This window comes from Callorhinus ursinus, unplaced genomic scaffold (assembly GCF_003265705.2).
Source record: "Callorhinus ursinus isolate GAN/ISIS: 27379988/994484 unplaced genomic scaffold, GSC_fseal_2.0 scaffold9, whole genome shotgun sequence".
Taxonomy (NCBI): Eukaryota; Metazoa; Chordata; class Mammalia; order Carnivora; family Otariidae; genus Callorhinus; species Callorhinus ursinus.
The window spans coordinates 55,200,153-55,220,763 of NW_027397071.1; the positions used below are offsets into that span (position 1 = coordinate 55,200,153).

Below are 20,611 nucleotides of genomic sequence, written 5' to 3' on the forward strand. Positions count from 1 at the left end.
GTGTGTGTGTGTGTGTGTGTGTGTGTGTGTGTGTGTGTGTGTGTGTGTGGGCACGCATGCCTGCGTGCGCGTTACCTCCTCATTCTACTGCCATGTTCTTCCACAGATACAATTATGCAGTAGAACGCACTAGTCAAACCTACCTGATTTTGAGTTACAGCTCTGTTGCTGGTGGATCCATGTGCCCCGGCTACGATTTTTTTTAAATTTGTTATTGTTATGTTAATCACCATACATTACATCATTAGTTTTTAATGTAGTGTTCCATGATTCATTGTTTGTGCATAACACCCAGTGCTCCATGCAGAACGTGCCCTCTTTAATACCCATCACCAGGCTAACCCATCCCCCCACCCCCCTCCCCTCTAGAACCCTAGTTTGTTTTTCAGAGTCCATCATCTCTCACGGTTCATCTCCCCCTCCGATTTTCCCCCCTTCATTCTTCCCCTCCTGCTATCTTCTTCTTCTTTTTTTTTCTTAACATATATTGCATTATTTGTTTCAGAGGTACAGATCTGTGATTCAACAGTCTTGCACAATTCACCCCGGATATGATTTTTGACTTAAAGCCAGTTTCCTCGTTTGTACATTATGTCTCCCTTGGAGTAAGGGCTAAATGAGATGAGATATCTGCAGAAAGAGCTTAGCAGAGCTAAGACTAGGCACAGACTAGGTATTCAGTATATTTCAAATAAGTGGACAAAGAAAGGAAGAAATACAAAAGGGAAGAGAGGAGGCATTGATTTTTAAATATGCATGATGCACTTTTAAAAAATCAAGACGTGTGATATCTTGGCTTGCTTCAGAAAGGCTGAAGCTTATAGATCTGACCACCACTGCTCACTCGTTTTAAATGAGCACCCCCCCCATGCTCCCTTCCATCTCTGGGGCAGAGTGGCAGTCATGTGGTCCACAAAGCATTTCATGTGCAGACATCATCTTCATTTATATTGCCTGCCTTGCAAAGACCCACAGGCCTAGGGCAAATTTATTAAAGTGGAGTCTATTTATTCAATTTATTAAACAGGAATATTTGAAGGGTTTTCATTTAGAAGAGTGAGTTGATTTATTCTGTTTGGCTCTAGAAGGCAGGCCAAAGCCCAATGGGTAAAAGCTATAAGAGGGCAGATTTTTGTTCAACCTAAGATAAAAGATTTGTTGAAAGAGGATTTGTTTGTTCATTCATTCAGCATGTATTCATCAATCTATTCCTTAATCAGCAGCCAGAGATGAGAAGCTCCCTTTTTTTTATAGCTGTTGCTCTATCTGGGACACTGTGGTAGGCTCTCTTACCTACTCTTTACTATATAAGGAGGCATGTTATCCCATTATATAGATACCAAAACCTGAGGCCCGAAGAAGTTGTCACTTGCCCGCGCTGAACACAGTGAACATGTGATTGAGTCTGGCTTAAACTCAGACCTCTGTTCTCTGCAGAACCTGTTCTCTTCCCATGTGGCTGTGCTGTCTGCCACAACAGACAGAAGATCAGATGTGCAAGACCATCACCAGAAATTGGAGGCAAGACTGAAAAATCCATCAGCCCACTTCCCCCTCACCATCGCTCTTTCTCCTTTCCCTTCCTCCTGTCTCTCTATCCATTTCTGCCAACCCCCAAACCAGCCCTAATATGCTGCACAAAATTAGATGCTTTACAGTTCGAGCCATCAGATTATGAATGTTGTCGGACCACTTCTCAAAATTATCACTCATCACAGGGACACTTTCTCCATCACAAGGCCTCGCATGTAAGTGGTTTCTGCATTCAGATTTAACCTGGAGGTGCCCTAGCAGTCATCATGAATGAGGCTGGAAATAAAGGAGTAGATTTTCCCTAATGATATCTGAGAGAGGGTGCATCTGCCAGGGCCCTGGTAGGAAGGAGAATTAACCTCAGATGGTTCAAATGAAGACGTGTTAGTGAAGGGACCACTTGCAGAGCTGTGGACAGGATTCCAGTCCATAGGGATTGATTGAATAGAGGTGGTGAAGCATTTAAGGATATCTGCAATGGGAAGCAACTTTGACTTCCAGGGCTGAAGAAGCAAAGGGAAGGTAGAGTGTTATTTGAGAAGCTTCGAGTCCCAGCTGTGGAGGAGCAGCTGTCCAGGACCCACATGCCCAGATGGGCACAGCTACCACAGAGGAGGTTATAAAGCAGAGACGGAGAGGGAGAGGGGAAGAAATACCCCAGCCTCTCTTTCTCTCTGCTTCTTCAACTCCTGGTAGAACTTCCCACTGGGAGAACCCAGCCAAAAGGCAAAGAAGCTCCCAAGAAGCTGTCCACGGGCATCAACCTCCTGGGCCACAAAGCAGGACGGAAAAGGGTAAAGAGTGGTTGGAGCAGAGATCAAACAAAAACAATGAGTTCACAAGGGGAGATTGAATAAGTGATCCACTGGGCTGAACCAAGGGGGAAAGCCCCACACTGAATCACCAGGGCAGAGCCTCTTTCTGCTTCTCTGGGCCCAACTTTCAGAAAACAAGAGCTTAGAGAATTCTGTAATGATTTCTTCTAGAGGCAGATGCCATTCACACTGCAGCCCCTGACAAATGCCAGGCTGGTTTCAATGTGTCTGAACCTCAGGTAGAATTTGTCCTGGATGTTAAGATCCTCCCATTCATGACAGGTTTACTGTGAGCCATACTTTATTCTAAATATTGGGACTACAAGGGGCACCTGGGTGGTTGGTTAAGCGTCCGCCTCTTGATTTCAGCTCAGGTCATGATCTCAGGGTTGTGAGATCCAGCCCTATATCAGGCTCTGCACGGAGCATGGAGCCTGCTTAAGAGTCTCTCTCTCCTCCTCCTTCTGCCCCTCCTCGCTCTCTCTCATTCTCTCTCTCAATAAATGAATAAATAAACAAATACTGGGATTACAAAAATGGAAAGTGTATAACTCTTGTCCTTCAGTGTGTCCTAGGATACTGAAGAAAATACATACAGGAATCGATTATTTCAACATGTTAGATGTAAAATAAAAGTAGGAATGCTGGTCTGTAGGTTTGCAGGTAGAGCGGGTAACGCTCCCCAAAAGAATTCAAAAAGGTGATGCATGGGTCTTAAAGGATGAATTGGAGTTTTATAGTGGCAGGAGAGGAGGGCAGGACCATTCCTGGAAGATGACATGGCAAATACTAGTCTTATATAAGACTGAGAAGAGATGGCATTTGCAGGGAATAGCTAGAAAGTAATTGTGGCTGGAGCAGCAGGTATGGGTTGTATAATGAGTTAGGGGCTAGAGAGCTTTCTAGGAGGGTCCATCTGGGTCAAGTTCATGCTTTTTCCAATACACCAAGTCAAGAGAACATGTTTCCAAAAAGGTCAAGCATTGCCATTCCTGCCTGTTCCCTCCCACAGCCTTTTCAGAGAACATGAAAGGGAAAGCTCTCCTGGGACCCAGGGTATTCGACCACGGGGAGAAGAGCTTGAAGATACAGTGGGAAAGCTCTTTAGATAGCCAGAGCACAGAGTGAAGTAAATTCCCTTTAGCCAATCTTTCTTCAAAGCTTTCTATGTGCAAAGTTTTTCTGGAAAATAACCAATATAGTGTATTGTGCTTTACAAAGATTAAATTAATATAAGCAGGCTATGTCCCTTCTCTTAAGTAGTTTCTAAATTGGTGACTATTGGAAAGCTCCCTGGGAGAGACAAATTTTGAACTAACGCCTAAATACAGAAGGAAGGAAACCAAAAATTTTTGAGATTCTGCTACAGATAAAACACTACATGCTTTTTATACATTGTCTCATATAAGTCTCCTGGCAAATCTTATGCGATGGGCATTATTTGCCCCATTTTGCAGATAGGAAACTGAGGCTGAGCAAAGTATCCAAGATCACCCCTATAGATAATGAAAGCTGAATTCAGACCTGACTGGGCATGAATCCAAAGTCTGCATTCTTGCCATGGTGCTTTTTGCCTCTGAAGGCAAATGCAGGCTGCTCGCAGTCACGGGTAGAAGGATGAGGGCAGAAAGAGGAGGCTTCGTCATCCACTTATCCACGTAGCAAGGTAGTCTGGAGGACTGAATGAAATAAGATATCCTCTTGTTTCACACCTCTATGTTTTCCCATGTACTAATCCCACAGCCTGGAATATCCTTCTTCCTCCCACCCCCACAGCTCTTGTTGCCTGTGTTTTCCCTCTAAACTTAGTTTCAATAATCCTCTCACCAGGAAGCCTTGCACCAGCGTCTGGTAGCAAATGTGCCTGGACTGTTGTTTGCTTGCCCGCCCCACTCAACATGGAGGTTTCTTCTCGCTTGTCCACACGACTTCAGCCCTGTCCACAAAATGTGTCTTGCTCCATGAATCAGTGGTTGTCTGAGAGAGCCCGCAGCATAACAGGTGCTCCATAAATGACCATTTCCCTTTTCTTTCTCCTTTTCCTGGAGGCAGCAGACATTTTGAACGGACTCAGAGGCAGACAGAAGAACAATTAGTTTATTTGAAATTAGCATCTTCCAGGAAGCCTTGTAATGAGGACGGCAGCCTTCCACAAAGGAGGTGAGCCCTGTGATGCTGTTCCTCTTCTTGGTAGAAGCCGCCCGAGAGCTCCAGGGCCCTCTTAACTTGACATGGAGAGGCTGGGGCGGCACGGCTCCCTGTGGGTGCCTCTTACCTGGTGAGATGTGGAGGCCCTTCCACTCACGGGGCAGGGGCAGGGCTAGCTGATGGAGTGACAAGAACACAGTGGCACACAAAGTAACAGTAAAACAGAATGATAATGCATTTCCTAATGGCCTCCTTCACAGCTGTGTACACTGATTTAATCTTTGCAAAGCACTCTATTGTTTATGAGGCCTCTGGGTACAATTTTATGCCTGACTGAAAAGGTTGCTAATAGCTGCCATATTTGTGTTTAAGGACCTGCAAAGGATTAAACGAAGTATTTTAGAGCAATGAGCCATAATAAACTAATAATATATTACAAATAATAAATGTTTTTAGCCAGTAATTGACTACAAATCTAGTGAACTTTAAGTGACAAAAATACTAATTATTAATCCAGTTGTTCTATGTATCCTTCAATCAGGATGGAAAATCAGAGAAGGATAGGAGATCTGGGGCACCTCAGGTCATAGGGGAAGGTGGCATGGACACTGAACTGGCTTCATGGCTGAGAACTGTCAAAGTGAAATGCTGGGTTTCATTTCCATCTTGGAGGGATGGAGCCAGAGCCTGAGGCCTAAGCTGCCTACTGAAGTTGGTAGGGTTTTTGTTTTTGTTTTGTTTTACTTGTTCACTTTCTAGTCCTAACTTTTCCAATGCTTGATTTGCATTTAGGATAATTGCTGGAGAAATCCCCCAGAGGATTTTGAAAACAGGGGTTGGTCTTAAAAAAAGGAGTTCATGTTTCCTTAAGCCTCTGGAGTAAGCCAATTTGTGTGTGTGTCTTTCTCTCCTCTCTTTTATGGATAAGAAATCCAAGACAGAGAGATGAAGTATTTTGCCTGATATGTCATAGCTGGTAAGTGGCACAGCCACAGAGCCAACTGCAGAACTCCAAAGTTCATGGTTTTTCACCAAATCTTACTGCATCTTTTTTTTTTTTCCCTGAGCCTTTTGTAAGGCATGGGAATCTTTCCTTCCAGTACTTGGGAAGACTATATTTCTGTACTTGCACCATCTCTCAATCATACCAGTTATTTTCTTTTTCTTTTTTCATTCCACAATATAACATGGGTACTTTTTTGATTAAAACAAAACAAAATACTCAAGATGAAAATTAAAATCACCCATATTTCTACCACCCTAATAAACTACTGTCAACTTTCTGTTTGCGTTTTCTTCAAGGATTCTTTCCCATGTTGTAGTTTCAAAATATTGAGATCCTATTTTATGAGTCTTTGGTATTTTAATTTTTTAAAAAAACAACTTTTTTTTCATGTTATTGACGTTCCCTGAAAAGTATTGTTTTAGAATTGTATAATATTTCATGGTATATAGTCTCTATGGATTATTTAGGCTGTTTCCAATTTTTTTGCCTTATAATTTAAAATTTAATAAATATTGAGTCTAGCATAGTTCATGGCATCTAATAGACATTCCATATATTTTATAAATGAGTTAAATCAATCTTTGCATCATTTCGGATCATTTCGTTTGAATAAATGTTCAAAAGTAAAGTTACCTAAATATTGCCAGGCCCTTGAGATATATTCCCAAATTGTTTCCTAAAGGGCTAATACCCATCTCCAGTATATGATAAGCATTCATAACTTCTGGAACCCATTTTTTAAAGGATAGCTTAGTTACTAATATGTTTGTTCTTATGTTCCTTACTGTCATAAATTGAATGAAACAGTTTACCAAAACTCATTCCTGAGAAATTCACTATTTAGTGGAAAAAAATATATATATATAAATGTGTATATCTGTATGTATAGATGTACATATACACCCACCTCCAACACTTTTTTGAAGACTTACCATATACCGACTACTATCCTTAGCACATTACCTAGATTATACTTTTAATCTCTCATCATGAGGCAGATACCAAAATTCCTAGGGTCAGATAGCATTTTTATGATGGGGTCCACATTCGTCTTCACACCTACTGCTTACCAGTATGAATGAACTAATCAGATAAAGAGTTAATTATGATATAGGGTGGTGAGTGTTTTGATGGAAGAATGTGAACAAATCAGAAGAACACAGATCACTCTATCTGAAGGGTTCAAGGAAAGATTCACAAAGAATATTAAAGGATAAATGACAGTTTGCCAGGACGACAAAGGAAATGCAAAATAGGCAAAAAGGATAGCAAATACCCAACATAGAATATAGAAAGCAGCTTAGGACATTCAAGCTACAAGTAATAGTGGAAGGGAATACTAATTAAGATTCTAGACTCTAGAGTTAGATTACCTTGGTTCAAATCCAGCTCTTGCAATCATCAGCTGTTTGACATTTGTTTTTTTTTAAGTTTTATTTATTTAAATAATTTCTGACACCCAACCTGGGGCACAACTCACAATCTCGAAATCCAGAGTTGCATGCTCTTCTGACTGAGCTAACTGGTTGCCCTGATGTTTGATGTTTAGTGTGACAACATATGTAAAGGCTTAGCAAAATGCCTGACACAGAGTAAACACTCAGTAAGTATTCACTGGTGGTAATGGTGGTGGTGGTGGGTGATGGATATGATTAAATTTTGAATGAGGAAAATATTTTAGAACAGGAACCCCTGAAATCCCCCCATCTGAGCATCTACCCACTCTGCAAACACTTAAGGTCGGATCTGATTTGAAGTAAGCAATAGCCATGTTTAGGTCAAAGAATACAACCTGGAAGTTACCTTGGACACGTCAAACAGAATGATGTGCGACTGGAGAGCATTGCATGAGGATGGAGGGATGAACATATTGGATATGTTCCATTTATGAAAAGGAGATCCAGGGACACTTTAATACTTAAGAATCCATAAAAACAGTTGGTCCATGTCCACACTAGCACCCAGTGAATGTTGTTAAGAATAGGGAAGTGGTACAATCAGGTTTATGTTTTTTCAAAGATATTCTGATTACTTCCTGGAAAATGGAGGGGGATTGAAGGTAGGGGATGGTAAAAAAAAAAAAAAATGGTGAGGGAGAGAAACCTGTCGTGGGTCTCTCTGTCCAAGAGAGAAACCCTGCCAGTTTGGACTAGGAGGTGGCAGTGAATATGGATTTGAAAACATTCAGGAGGGGCATTTTTATTCTGAAATGGATTTAATGGGAACAGTAAAAGAGAGGGAGGAGCTAGGGATCATTCCTAGGTTTCTGGCTTGGGGAGCTAGATAATGGAGATGCATTTTCTGAGATGAGGACAGTGGAGAGATCATGTTTTGCGGGCTGTGATGAGATGTTCAGGTTGTTAAATGAATGATGAGACTTTGTGGCATCGATCAGAGCATACATCTGGGTTTTCTCCCTTAGTAGGAAGATGGGAAGGGTGTAGGAGGAAGGTGTGGAAGGCTCTGAAATAGGGGGAAAAGACAAGACCTCTGATAGCTATTATGTGCTGCAATAACCCTTGCTGTGTTTATTGCCCATTTAATAGAGTGTACATCACAACCCACAGTGATAATCAAGAGATGGGGGATGCCGAATGAGATGCAGAGGTACCATAGGTGGGATATTTATTTCACTGCAAAAAGGTTCTCATTTATGAAAATGGATTCTGGGTAAATCTCAGCCCCTGCCCTTCTCCACCCCTCCTTTCCTCATCCCCAAAAGAGTGAGCACAAATGCGTTTGATCCAAAGTGATTGGGGGCAGAGAGCCATTTTGAAAAGATGGATATTATAGGAGAGGGAGGGATAGGATGAGGAGCAACTAACCCAAGGGATTGTTGAGTCATTTTTTTCCCCTGGAAGAGAATGATATGATAAATATTGAAAGTCATCTTTGCTGCCATTTTCCTTAAAAGAGTACAGGCATGGAACCCTTCAGACCAATGATCAAAACCCTTCTTTACCCAAGACTAGCTACATAACATTTTGATGAGTTTCTTCATTTTTCTAGCATTAATTTGCTCATCTATAATATATGGATCATAGTAACTTCACGGATTTGTTGTAGAGATTAAATGAGAAAACATTTATTAGACCTCAACTACAATGGTTGTAATATAATAAATGTTAATTCCTTACTCCTTTTCCCCACTCTTTTCTTTCCCTACATTATAGAGTCAGACTTACCATGAGGCATGACTAGACTTGAGCTGGGTTTTGAGTGGGCCTCAGTGGAAGTGGGGTTTCCTAATATCTGGGATCACTAATCATCCATTTTCCTTGGGGCCTTAACCCAAGTTGGTAGAGTGCCTGTGTCAGCAGCAGATCGGGGTGGCTACTAATGAAAGTCAGGGGACTTTCATAGTCTAGGCGGTGCTCCCTGTGTGTCCTCAGAAGCTTGGCTGCTTTCAGGGGTCTTTTGGAAACAGCAGCATCTGGTGGCTGCCTGAGCAGTAACCCGGCTGCAGGCTTCAGGGGAAGCCAATCACAGCATCTGTGTTTCTCCAGCAAAACAGCAGGGCTATTAAAATAGCTCTTAGGCACAATCTATCACTGCACTGTCTCCCTTGTTTGCACAAGCTGTAACTGAAAAAGTGAGAGTCTGGAGAGATGGCCTTGTGTTGGTAAGGCACTAGAAGGGGACTTGGGGACCCTTGGGTTCATGTTGGCTTCGCTAACCACTTCCCAGGTGACCTTGGACAAGTCACATGGAATCTGTATGCCTCCCTTTCCCAATCTGAAAGCCCCCAGAACCATTCTGTGGTTTATAATGGCAATTGCTACTTGGAGAATAGGTAGGATTAATAACAGAAGGTTTCTTTGTTATATGACAATGGAAAAATTGTTCAGTCTCTCTATGACTCGGTTTCCTCAACTTAAAGCAGGAATGAAGATAGCTACCATAAAGGGTGGCTATAAATATTGATGGAGATACTGATGATAAAATCCTAGATATGGCTCCTGGCATATAATAAGTACTCAGCAAATGTCGGACGCCTTTCTGCCCCTAGGTCACAATGTTGCCTAGTATCAGTGCTGAATCACAGGGCTGCTGCTGTTTAGTCTGAGCATAGAATCTAAGATCGTGTTAACCATCATTATTATCAAGCATGATAAGCCTATTCTTTCCACCCTACACTCTTGTGCAATTGAACCCAGACCCTTAAGTTTAACAAAGAATAGAGAATATTGACTTGAGGGAAGTAGTGCCTGGGTCATCCTGTTGTGTGAATACACTTCTGTCAACCGCGTGGGAGGTTAGGGGTTGGCCTCAGCCTGGGAGACATTCAGGGCCACCTCTCTGTTTCTTCTGCTCTGCTCTGTATATATTCCCTGTGTACTTCTGTATAAATAACTTAATGCCTGGTACATAGTTGGTATTAATGAATGTTTGGAGAAGAATGAAATATGTATCTAATTCCACAATAATTATTCATTGAGCATCTACCATGCTCAGGAAGGCAGTCCACATGTACTTTCTCTTCATATTATTTATCTATGTATATTTCATTTTCAAAATGAGGTTGATTGATTCCTTTTCATGGGATGGTGGGAGTACGGGCAGCAAAATTCATATTTCCTTGAAGCTCTATTTTACACTTCAAACCGGTGTTCCTTACCTCACTGTGATATTGTAGACAAAACTATGTGAATTTACCGCAATCTGAAATCACAGCATCACTATTACAGTGCTTATTATTATATTTGCAGTTGTTTAATGCTACTTTATATTTCCACATCCTGTATCCTAATGCATTAGATGCAAAAGATTCCAATTCATCTCCTTCTGTTTGGGATTTTAAATAGGTTAATAGGATGCAAATACAAGGCACATTTTTGCATTCTGTTACAAATATTGTACACAGATATTGCTATGCTGTTTGGGTGAAATGAAATGAAATGTAATTTAATATGATATTTTCAAGCACATTAGATCGTTCCTGAGGGCTTTATGGCCGTTGTCCTAAACTGTGTTAAACCATAGCTAAAACAAGTCTGAACAAAATGAGTTTCTTTCCTCATTTTACTGGCCTCTCCTAGTTTGATGACTTTTTGTCGCCCATGCCAAATGATGTTTTAGGTTTCATGTGGTTTGGCTGGGCTGGAAATGAGTTTGAAAATATTCAGTTCTGCTCATGAGAATATATTGCAGTTTCTACTTTTAGCCTGCTCTTCAATTCACCAACCATTCTATTTATTTATTAATTCACCAAACTCACTCACTCATTCATTTATTTATTCAAGTCTATGTCTTGCTCTATGCCCTGGCATTAATCTTTTTGTTTCCCCACACTCTTTTCTGAGATTTAAGCTTGTGTTGTCCTAAGTAATCGCCTTAGCTGGAGTCTAAGACAGTGCCTGGCTTTTAGAATGGGCTGCATATGTGAGAACAGGAAGAATGGATGTGAATTTTCTCTTTTATATAGTGAAGTTTCCTTTATTATAAAGATTAAATGAAATAAAATCTATAAAGTACTTGATACAATCACGTGTAATAAGACATGCAGTACTCAAGATTCATTGGAAAAAATGCGTAATTGGACCCATTTCCAAATCTATAAAATAGGAACTAAACTTATAGGTTTGTTTTCAGAATGAGATAATATGCCAATAGTACCTAGAAGACTGCCTGGCATATAATAAGTGTTTAATTTGATCTCTTTTCTAAAGAAAGAGAGTAGGATCACTACCCATAATATGCAATAGCAACAAGCAAGCAAACTCATTGGGGGCAGATTTATAAATTCCTGACTTACGAATATGCTAGAGAAGGACTGTGAGCACAGATTTTTTTCAGTCCCAGCCACTTCTGCTTACGAGGTTCTTCCCAAGGTCGTTCCCTTTCCGTTTCCATTTCAACCAGCCACTACAGAGCCTGACCTTCTTCCCAGCCTGACCTCCCATGACTATAGGGTCCGGTAGGTAATGTCAGGATTCACGGTAGGACAGGAAGCCTTCACAGCTCTTCATCCCTCTCCCTAAAGCCAGTTTTGGATGAACCCCAGCCCATCTGTAGCCCCTATCCCAACCTCTCGCCTTCAAAAATCCCTGGGCATCTGAGCCCAGGTCCCTTCAAAATATAGACACATCTACTCCAGTCCTTTGAGTAAGCAAAGACTCAGGAAGGAACAAATAGAAAGAATGCAGCTACTTTGACTCCTTTTGTCTTCTCCGTCTTTGCCCCTCCACAAATTGAATCCTCTCCATTGACAGCACATCTGCATTTCAGCAGGCGAGCTGCAATTATTCAATGACAGTGTGCCCTGATTTCCACTGTGGAAGATCCAGGGCTGGCTGAGATGACCCAGGCGTGACTGTCCTCTGTCATCAATACTAGAAAGAAACATCTGACTTAAAATCACATAGCAATGGAGAGCACAGTTGTTTACACTTCTCATCAGTCACTCAAAATCCTGAGCCAAGATCTGCCCCACAAAGGGCCTACAGAACATTCCTCTTTGCTGACACCTCAGTAGAGTTCCAATGAGGGCTCTTACAACTGACCTTATGACAAGAATGATTATCTGGTGGTACGACTGCCACTTATTTTCCTCTCATTTATTGGCCCAGGTTTTGAAGCTTGAAAGAGAGATGAGAGGTACCTCCAAAAGTCTTGCTCTTCTGTTCCCCACTCTCCCTTCACTTAGCTCACTTGCCTTGTCTTTCAGACACCAGCTCAAATGTCATTTCCTCAGGTAAGTCTTGTATGATACCTCCATCTAAGTCAGACCAGCTTGCTACAGTCCAATGTGGCTTTTGTGCTTTCCCTCTGTACCTCAGATCACAGTTTATTTTATACATATATATATGTATGCATATATATGTATATAATATATACATGTATATGATTTATTATCATGTGCTTGTCCTATTGTGTGATTAATGTGTGTCGTCTCCACTGGAGTATGATTTATTCCCCAGCGCAAAGCACAATCCCTGGCATAGAGTAAGTTCTTGATGAGTATTTACTGAATGAATAACTAGACAAATAAAAGAAATATGATCAAAATGGTAAAATAAAAGAAGGTGGACAAAAGGCACCAACTTCCAGGTATAAGATAAATAAGTTCTGGTGATGTAATGTACAGCATGGTGACTGCTGTAAACAGGACTGTATCATATATTTGAAAATTGCTAAGAGAATAGCTCTTAAAAGTTCTCATCACACAAGGAAAAAAACTAACTCTTCAAGGTGATGGATGTTAACCAAACTTACTGTTGGTGATCATTTCATAATATATACATATATCAAATTATTGTGTTGTACACCTAAGACTAATACAGTGTTATGTGTTAATTATACCTCAAAACTCAGACAAAATAAATTTAAAAAAATTTAAAGATAAAAGTTAATCTGAGGATTTTTTTTTCATAGCTTATAAATGAGGTAATGTGTCATCCACATATTCAGTGACTCACAGGACTCAATGTATAGTCAGTCATACTCACAACTAAAATTTATTACAGAGGTTCAGCAAGAATACACAGCTAGATCAGGAAGTGAAAAATGTAAGTGGAGTCTAGAAGGATCCATGTTCAAACTTCTTAATCTCTCTCCCTCCAGTGGGGGGTCACACAGAATGCTCTCTAGCCCTAGCAGTGAAAAGGCAGCAACATTTGTGAGGTGCTTCTGGTCTCAGGGGGCCCATTTGAAATTAAGTGTCCAAGGTTTTGCTTGGGGGCTGATTACATATGCACGCTCTGCCTAGCAACTATCAAGATTCCAATCTCCAAAAATGAAAGCAGGTGTTCAGAATAAACCACCTTGTTTGTGTAACAGTCTAGGGTACGGTAAACCAATCTTGTCAGGTGTAGGGACCATTTTAAGAGCCAAGTTTCCCGTTATCAGCCAAGGACCAATCTTGCAAGATGGCCCTTCTAAAGATAGCTGCCTCAGGCCTGTATGTTAATTTTTTTCTGCAGAGAGGATTAGATCTTATTTTTTTCATGTGGGTAAAGAAACACACATTCACTACATGTACACCTGCTAGCCAACAGCTGGGTGAGAGATGCTGTATGGTGAAGTAGGTGAGAAGACCACTTTGGCATCCAACCACTTGGGTTTAAATCCTAGTTATACTTGCTGTTGCCTTGGGCAAGTGTCTCAACCTATCTATTCTTTTTACTCATGTGTGAAAATAGGAAAAGTGCCCGACCTATGTCATAGTATTGTTGTAAAGATTGAATGAGATGAAACACTCATTCAACAGTGCTTGATAGGGAAGAAGTGCACATTAATTGATGGATGGTGTCATCATTATGATCATTATTATTTAGGGATTTCCAGATATCTAATGGTCTCTCTGAGTTCAGTGCATGTAAGCTGAACGACTGATGAATCCGTAGGTGACAGAGTACCTGGGTTCTAAACCTGTCTCCACCAGTTACAACCTCATAATGGGCACATTGGTTCTCTCTCATCTCCGTTTCTTCATCTTTACGATTAAGACAAGAGTCCTTGGCTAGCCAAACCTCACAGCAAAGCAGGAGGGAGTGCAGAGTATCCTGGGAAAATGTTGGGCTTGTGGAGTCAAATATAATTGGGCATCTCTCTGCACCTCAGCCTCCCAAGCTGCAAAGTGAGGATATCAATGTAGTATCACAGTTCTTAAATGTTGGCTGTTATTATTACCAGCACTGCAGTTATGCTCACAGGTAATAAGGAATGTAAGCATGTTCAGTATCTACCCATATAAGGGGTTATATTATTACCAGACAAAGCAATTTGGGGTAGTAGTTGTCATACTTTAAATAAATCATACTGAGCACTTACGAACCTTCAGCTGGAATGGGAATCTCTAGGTGGAAGGAGATTGGCCAAGCAAAGACATGGTAGAAAGAGGGAGAGAGAAACAGAGAACACTGTGCCCCCACCAGACTGAGTTCCCCAGAACTAGCACCTGTCTCCTCAGACTGAGTCCCTGACATTTGGCATATAGCGTCTCTTACCTGGCAAGAAGCTCTCAGTAAATGTTGCAGAATAAATGAATCTCATCAGCTGAAAGTATTACTTGTGAGAGAACCAATGATTGAGCGCCTACTATGTATCAAGCACTTGAAATCTTATCTTTTTGCAGCATTTAAAAGTCTTATGAGGTAAACATGATTCTACTCATCATATGCAGATGAGAAAACTAAGAACTCATGAGATAAAAGTCGGAAAGCAAATTAGAGACAGAACCAGAATCCAAGCTCAGTTCTGTGAGGCTCCAGAGTGACAAGATACTTTCAACCACCTAATGCTAAATTTGTTTTATTTTTTACTTCATTTTTCTTAAATGGATTTCTCAAATTTTTAATAAAAGTGCTAGTCAATAGCTGGAGTCTCATAATTCACTTTTAAAGTTTTTATAATGTACCTTGGCAAGAGAACAGCCTTAGCATAGACATTGTAAGGGGACTTCTTGTCTGTCATTTAAGGCTATCGCCCAAACACGGTGATTATTTGAGGGGAGCGGGGTTGGGAAAAAAAATGAAACATTTATTAAATTATCCAAAAGGTCGCTCTACTAGGCTTCCTTAGCATGTGCTTTCAAGGTGATAGATTAACTGAAATAAAATTATTGAATTGAGAAGCCATTCATTACAAGAGAATTTCAGGAAACTAGGATGCTTTCCATAATATTACCGCCAGAGCTGCCTATTAAGTGAAAGTTATGTGTTCTTCCACGATAGTGAAACCTCTGATTTGTCATCCTTTCCTCCCGGCCTCCTTCTAATGGTGCAAAAACTTATAATTTACAACTTCTGACATAATTGGAAGGTTAATTAGTTTTCTTCAGATTTCACCTGCTTTAACCACTATTTTCATGGTCATTTTTACCCCCAATTGTTGCGTATGTCAGAAGTCAGTTTTTCTTTTTGTCTTCCTTTGCTATCCATTGAAATCTAAGACTCAATACACCGGCCAAGTCAATCTCTGCTTGCGTTCACTGCGGCGTCCATTTTTTCTTGTGTTACCTTTTTTCTTTGATTTAATTCTAATTTCTCAATCAACAGGCTTTTGTTGAGCATATAGTGTATGCTATGTCTGGAACAGGGCAAGGGACAAAACACAAGGAAGAAGGAAGACAAGCCCACCTCCAATCTCTAAAATTGTTGGGCTGGGAGGAGATAAGGTAGAAATGCAACAGAAGAAATACCAGAACAGCTGTGCAGTGCTGTGAAGAAGCCTGGTGTTTGTTTGGTTTGGTTTGGTTTTTTGAGAGGGAACGAACGTGCATGAGAGTGAGGGAGGGCAGAGAGAGAATCTCAAGACTCTACACTCAGCACGGAGCCTAATGTGGGGCTCAATCTCATGACCCTGAGATCATGACCTGAGCCGAAATCAAGAGTTGGATGCTTAACCAACTGAGCCACCCAGGCGCCTCCACCCCAAATAAAAGCCTGGGTTTTGAAACTGAATGTCCACTGATCTTCCATTTATGAGCAATAGGAATGTCAGCAAAGTATTAAACCACTCTGAGCCTCAGTTTCCAGCACTGCATGATGACGGATAATCACATTCATGTCATGGGAGTGTTGTAACAATGATAAGGTAACGAAAGTGGGGCCCTGGCATAGGACCTGGAACAAAGGAATCTCTCAGGACTTGTCCATGACTCTCCCCTCTCTGTGACATCCTTGCCCTCAACCTAGTGCCACCTTGTGATACCTGTAGGCAGACCAGAGGGAGTGCAGAGGGAAGCAAGCTTTGTGTGTTACAGGAAAGTCAGAAAAGGTAGAAGATGTGGCTTTTGAACTGGACCTTGAAATATTAATGAGACAGTGTAATAGTGATGGTGATTTGAAGAGGAGGAGGAGAAAAGAATAGCCAATTAAAGAATAGTAAATATTGCCTGGCACTACGTGAAATACTTCACAATAGGAGATGATTTATTTTCCAACAAAATTTGATGAAATGGATGACATTATTTCCCCATTTTAATGATTAAGAAATAGATTCAGAAAGTTTCATTGCCTGAGGTTATAGAATGGCTAAGTAGCAACGCTGGATTTCAAGCACAGATATATTGGACTACAAAGCTAAGGTTGAGTCACCTCTTGAATTTTCCTGGGCATAGACACCCACACTTCTATTGACTTTTTTCTTCCTGACCACTGGGACCTGGTTGATTTTCTGTAGTGGATGATCCTTTTACCAGTGACCAGAACCATCCTGCATCCTGATATGTGTTTGATGTCCTATAGGAGAAGGGCAGGTTATGAAGGGGAAATGGGCATAAATGTTATGAAAAGAAGGGGAATCAAAAACCAGATCTGGCCTTTGGCAGCATTAATTTTTCGCGCAGGAACTTATCTAAGATTTAGCTAGTCTTATATTAAACAATAAGGAGTTACCATAGCAACCTCATTGCCATGTAATAACACTCACATCCTTCCCAACTGTAAAATCAAAGCTAGAGAAGCAAACAGAAACCATCAAATTACCAAATAGCCCTCTTCTTCCTCTCCTTTTTTTTCTTTTATAGAATGATTATTGATTACTTTTTTATTGTAGGTCAGTGACACTATTAATTTTTCCCGCCCCCCTTCCTCTCACCCTCACTGCGACCAAAGAGGGACGCAAAAGGAGCACTCCAGTCCTTGGAGTGACAGGTCTCCCCTTATTCCAGGGGGATAAATCTTGAGTCAGTGCCATCTCCCGCCAGAAGCTGCCAATATTGCTCTGGGGGCATTTATTTCTGCTGCTGACTGCAGAACGCTTGATTAACCCTGTGCACTTGCCGCATCTGCTCCAGCGCCTGCTCACTGTATCTCTTCACCTTCTGGCAGGAATTTGCTGTCCATGTTGGAGCCTTGGACAGCAGTGTCTGCAACAGATGTTTTATCCATGGTGCCCAGAATGGGGCAACTCGCTGCCCCTCCTTATCACCCCTGCACACCTGCTCCTGCTTTTTCTCCTCTCTTCCTCTTACCGGTCCCCCTTCAAGACTCCGTTCTTGAGGTTACCTCTACCAAAAAGACTTCATTGATGTTCTCAGCTTGGATGAGATGCCCCTCCTCCAATATTCTGTGGGTTCTACTTATTTCTCTCTATATTGTACCTCCTAGCAGGCCACACACACAGTAGGAACTCAATAAACCTCAAACACCCCACTTCCTTAACTGTGGATGGCATGAAACTGTTTATTGGCACTAATCTATGGGTAGTTAATCAGACTGACTGGTTCTTAGTTTTCTTCTTCTGAGATTTTTACATGTGAATAAAAGTAGATGGACTGAGAAGCAAGTTTGGTTTATCTGCTGTATCTCTAGCAAACCACATCTTTTTAATTTCATGCATCAATGGAATGATACGTCATGCCTATCACAGTGGGACAGCTTGCTACCTTGTATAACTCAACATGCTGATGCAGCTGGGCATGGAAAATTATTCCCAGAGGGAGTCAGACCCAGGAAATCAGAAATGGTACCAAGTTTCCCAAGATAGCGTTTCTTTACCCTTTCCCCAAGACCTCATCCACTTGTGGGACCTGACCTGAACAACATTTCTATATCAGCTCAGTGAAGGGCATTTTGCCTTTACTATACACCAGGTCCTAGGACCAAAATACCTAATGAGGGAAATTTTCTTATTTGGGACAAAATGATCACTTATTCAATCAAAGGATATTCACTGAGGACCTCAATAATTGCATAATAAATGAGGGAATGAATAAAAGAGTAAAGTGTCCCAATTTCTGCCTGGCTACCAGATTTGTTATTCTAAAACCTATTCATGTCATCCCCTCCCTGGCATAGACACTTTTGATAATACTGCATCTTTTACAGAATAAAGTCAAAAGGTTTCAACTCAATGAGGCATTCACATGTTTTGCAGTCTGGCTTCAGTTCCTTCTATTGCCCCATGCTCCTTTCTCTGCACAGCCATACCTCCTCTGATGTTCTCATTTATTTGTTCTCTACTGGATAGGCAATAACACTCCTGAAGGGTGATATTTGAATTTGAGAGTTTACAAAAAAAAAGTTCCTCTTGAACATCCAAAATCTGTCGTCTCAGGCTGGATGAACATCTTCAAAGGTGTCAGAGCTTCCCTTCTCAGCAAGCCAGGGGCCCTAGGCTCTGACTCAGACCTGAGATTCCCAAGAAGCTGGGGTTTTGTTTGGAAGTGGGAATGACCTTGAACAGCTCAGCACAGGATTGGAAGGATATTGAATGAAACTGGCCCAACCCCTTCATGTTACTTCTGAGAAAGCTGAAACCTAGAACAGTTAAGTACTTTGAAGTCACAGGGTTCAATGACCATGTAGACACCCAGCTTAGGACTTCTCCTAGTCCATCCTGGTTGATATCCTGCTGCCTCGTGGAAGACACCTTCCACTCCCACCCAGCCACGCATCAGCAGAGCTTGCTTGGGGTCATTGATGTTCTTCTCCAGGCAGATCACCTGTCACCTCCTCTTTTCACCTCTGAGGTTGTGAATTTTTCCCCAAAACTTCAGTCATCTTCTGCCTAGCTGCTGCTGGAATCCCTGAAGCTCAACAAAGTATTCTCTCTGCTGGCTAGTGCTATGGATGAATGCCATAAATATTAGCTGTGGGTAACGAATGACTGACACAGGGAATAAATATTTGTTTTCTCTGAGAGGTTACATTGTGGCATTGGTTAAGAGGCATATCCTACTGATGGTTTCAGGCAAAACTGCTAATGAACATCTGACATATATCAGTCTCTGTACACGTTATTGATGAGATCAGACATGAACCTTGTGTTGACAATACCTGTATGTATTGCACCCCATTCAGTAATGAAGCTCTCGGGCTCTCCTCCAAACTCATTTTGCGGTAACATGTCTTGGATGCCCTATTTCTCTGAGTCACACCCTGAAAGAACAGTCGGTCAAATTTGAAAAGCAGTGTCATTGTATTAGGTGACATATATGAGAACATGGAGGCTTCCCACAGGTGGCACTTACCCTCCCTTCATCCCAGGACCCATTTCCTTGTACACATCCACCCCTGGAGATTCATCTGCACAACAGTTAAGAAGTCACTTCTTTGCATGATGCTGGGGTCTAGAAGTACAAAGATTAGTTGCTTACTGAGACCTCAGGGGGCTCGGAGTCTCCTCCAGATCGTTTGATTCTCTGTTTCTTGTTTAGACATGCAGTTTGTTCTCCTGTCTTCCATAGCTGCATAACCTGCTTCTCCTTTTCCAGAGGGCCCAGACTTGCTCTCTGTATGAAGAACCTCATGCTTACTTCCTGGGGGCTCTGTGCTCTCTTTTCACCTCATCTCTCCCTGTGATTCCTACCTCTCCACTCTCCATCTTTTCTTCCAACTCAAGTTTAGAATCCTCTCCACTTGATTAAAACATTGTGGTTCTTATATGTCAATATAGCTCAGTAATGCTGGGGGGAAATGTGATTCTTACTTTTTTTAAATTTCTGGCATTTTCTTCTATCTGGGAGGCCTAAAAAGTTCTTTCTCTCCTTGTCTCCTGGAAGCTCTCTATCTCAGCACATTCAAAACCTACCTATTCTTCCAGGTCTGGTTTGGAAAAAAAAGGAATGCAGGGTATCCTATTAATAGATTTTTGTATTGATTATGTCTTGAAATGATAATGATTTAGGTATATTGGGATAACAAAATGCATTATTAAAATTAATTTCACCTGTTTATCCTTTTTAAATATGGCTAATTTTTTAATGTAATGTAAACTTATATATGGCTTGCATTGTTTCTGTCAGACAGGATTGATCTGGAATACTATCAGCAACCTTCTTAAAGTGGAACTTTACTTGAATGACTAAACAATCTTTGGAGAATGACTGAACTTTTAGTCTGTCCCGAGGACAACATTGAATTTATTTTCTCTATTTATATGCAACTACCTTATAAGGAGGGTGACCATACTTTTGGATTTGCCCAAGAAGGTTCCAGTTTATGCCTATTGTCCAGGTATAAATGATTATTAGTGCACCCCTTTCATCATCAAAAGAGTCCTGGTTCAAATGATAAATTACACTGTGACTCTATTTATGAAAGATGTACCTGGAGCAATTAGGTTACTCTGCAGAATTTTCTCTCAGAAGAACTCTTGCCCAGTGTTGCCTTGAATAGAGTGTCTATTCTGTCCAGAAAGACACTCTTTTCTATGGTTTTCA

The 20,611-nt window shown here is 41.2% G+C and overlaps 1 protein-coding gene across 5 annotated transcripts in view; it reads left to right on the top strand.

The window, feature by feature from the left end:
• Positions 1–20,611, top strand: part of DAB1 (DAB adaptor protein 1) — a 1,161,086-nt gene that overhangs the window by 388,797 nt on the left and 751,678 nt on the right. The window lies entirely within an intron of this gene.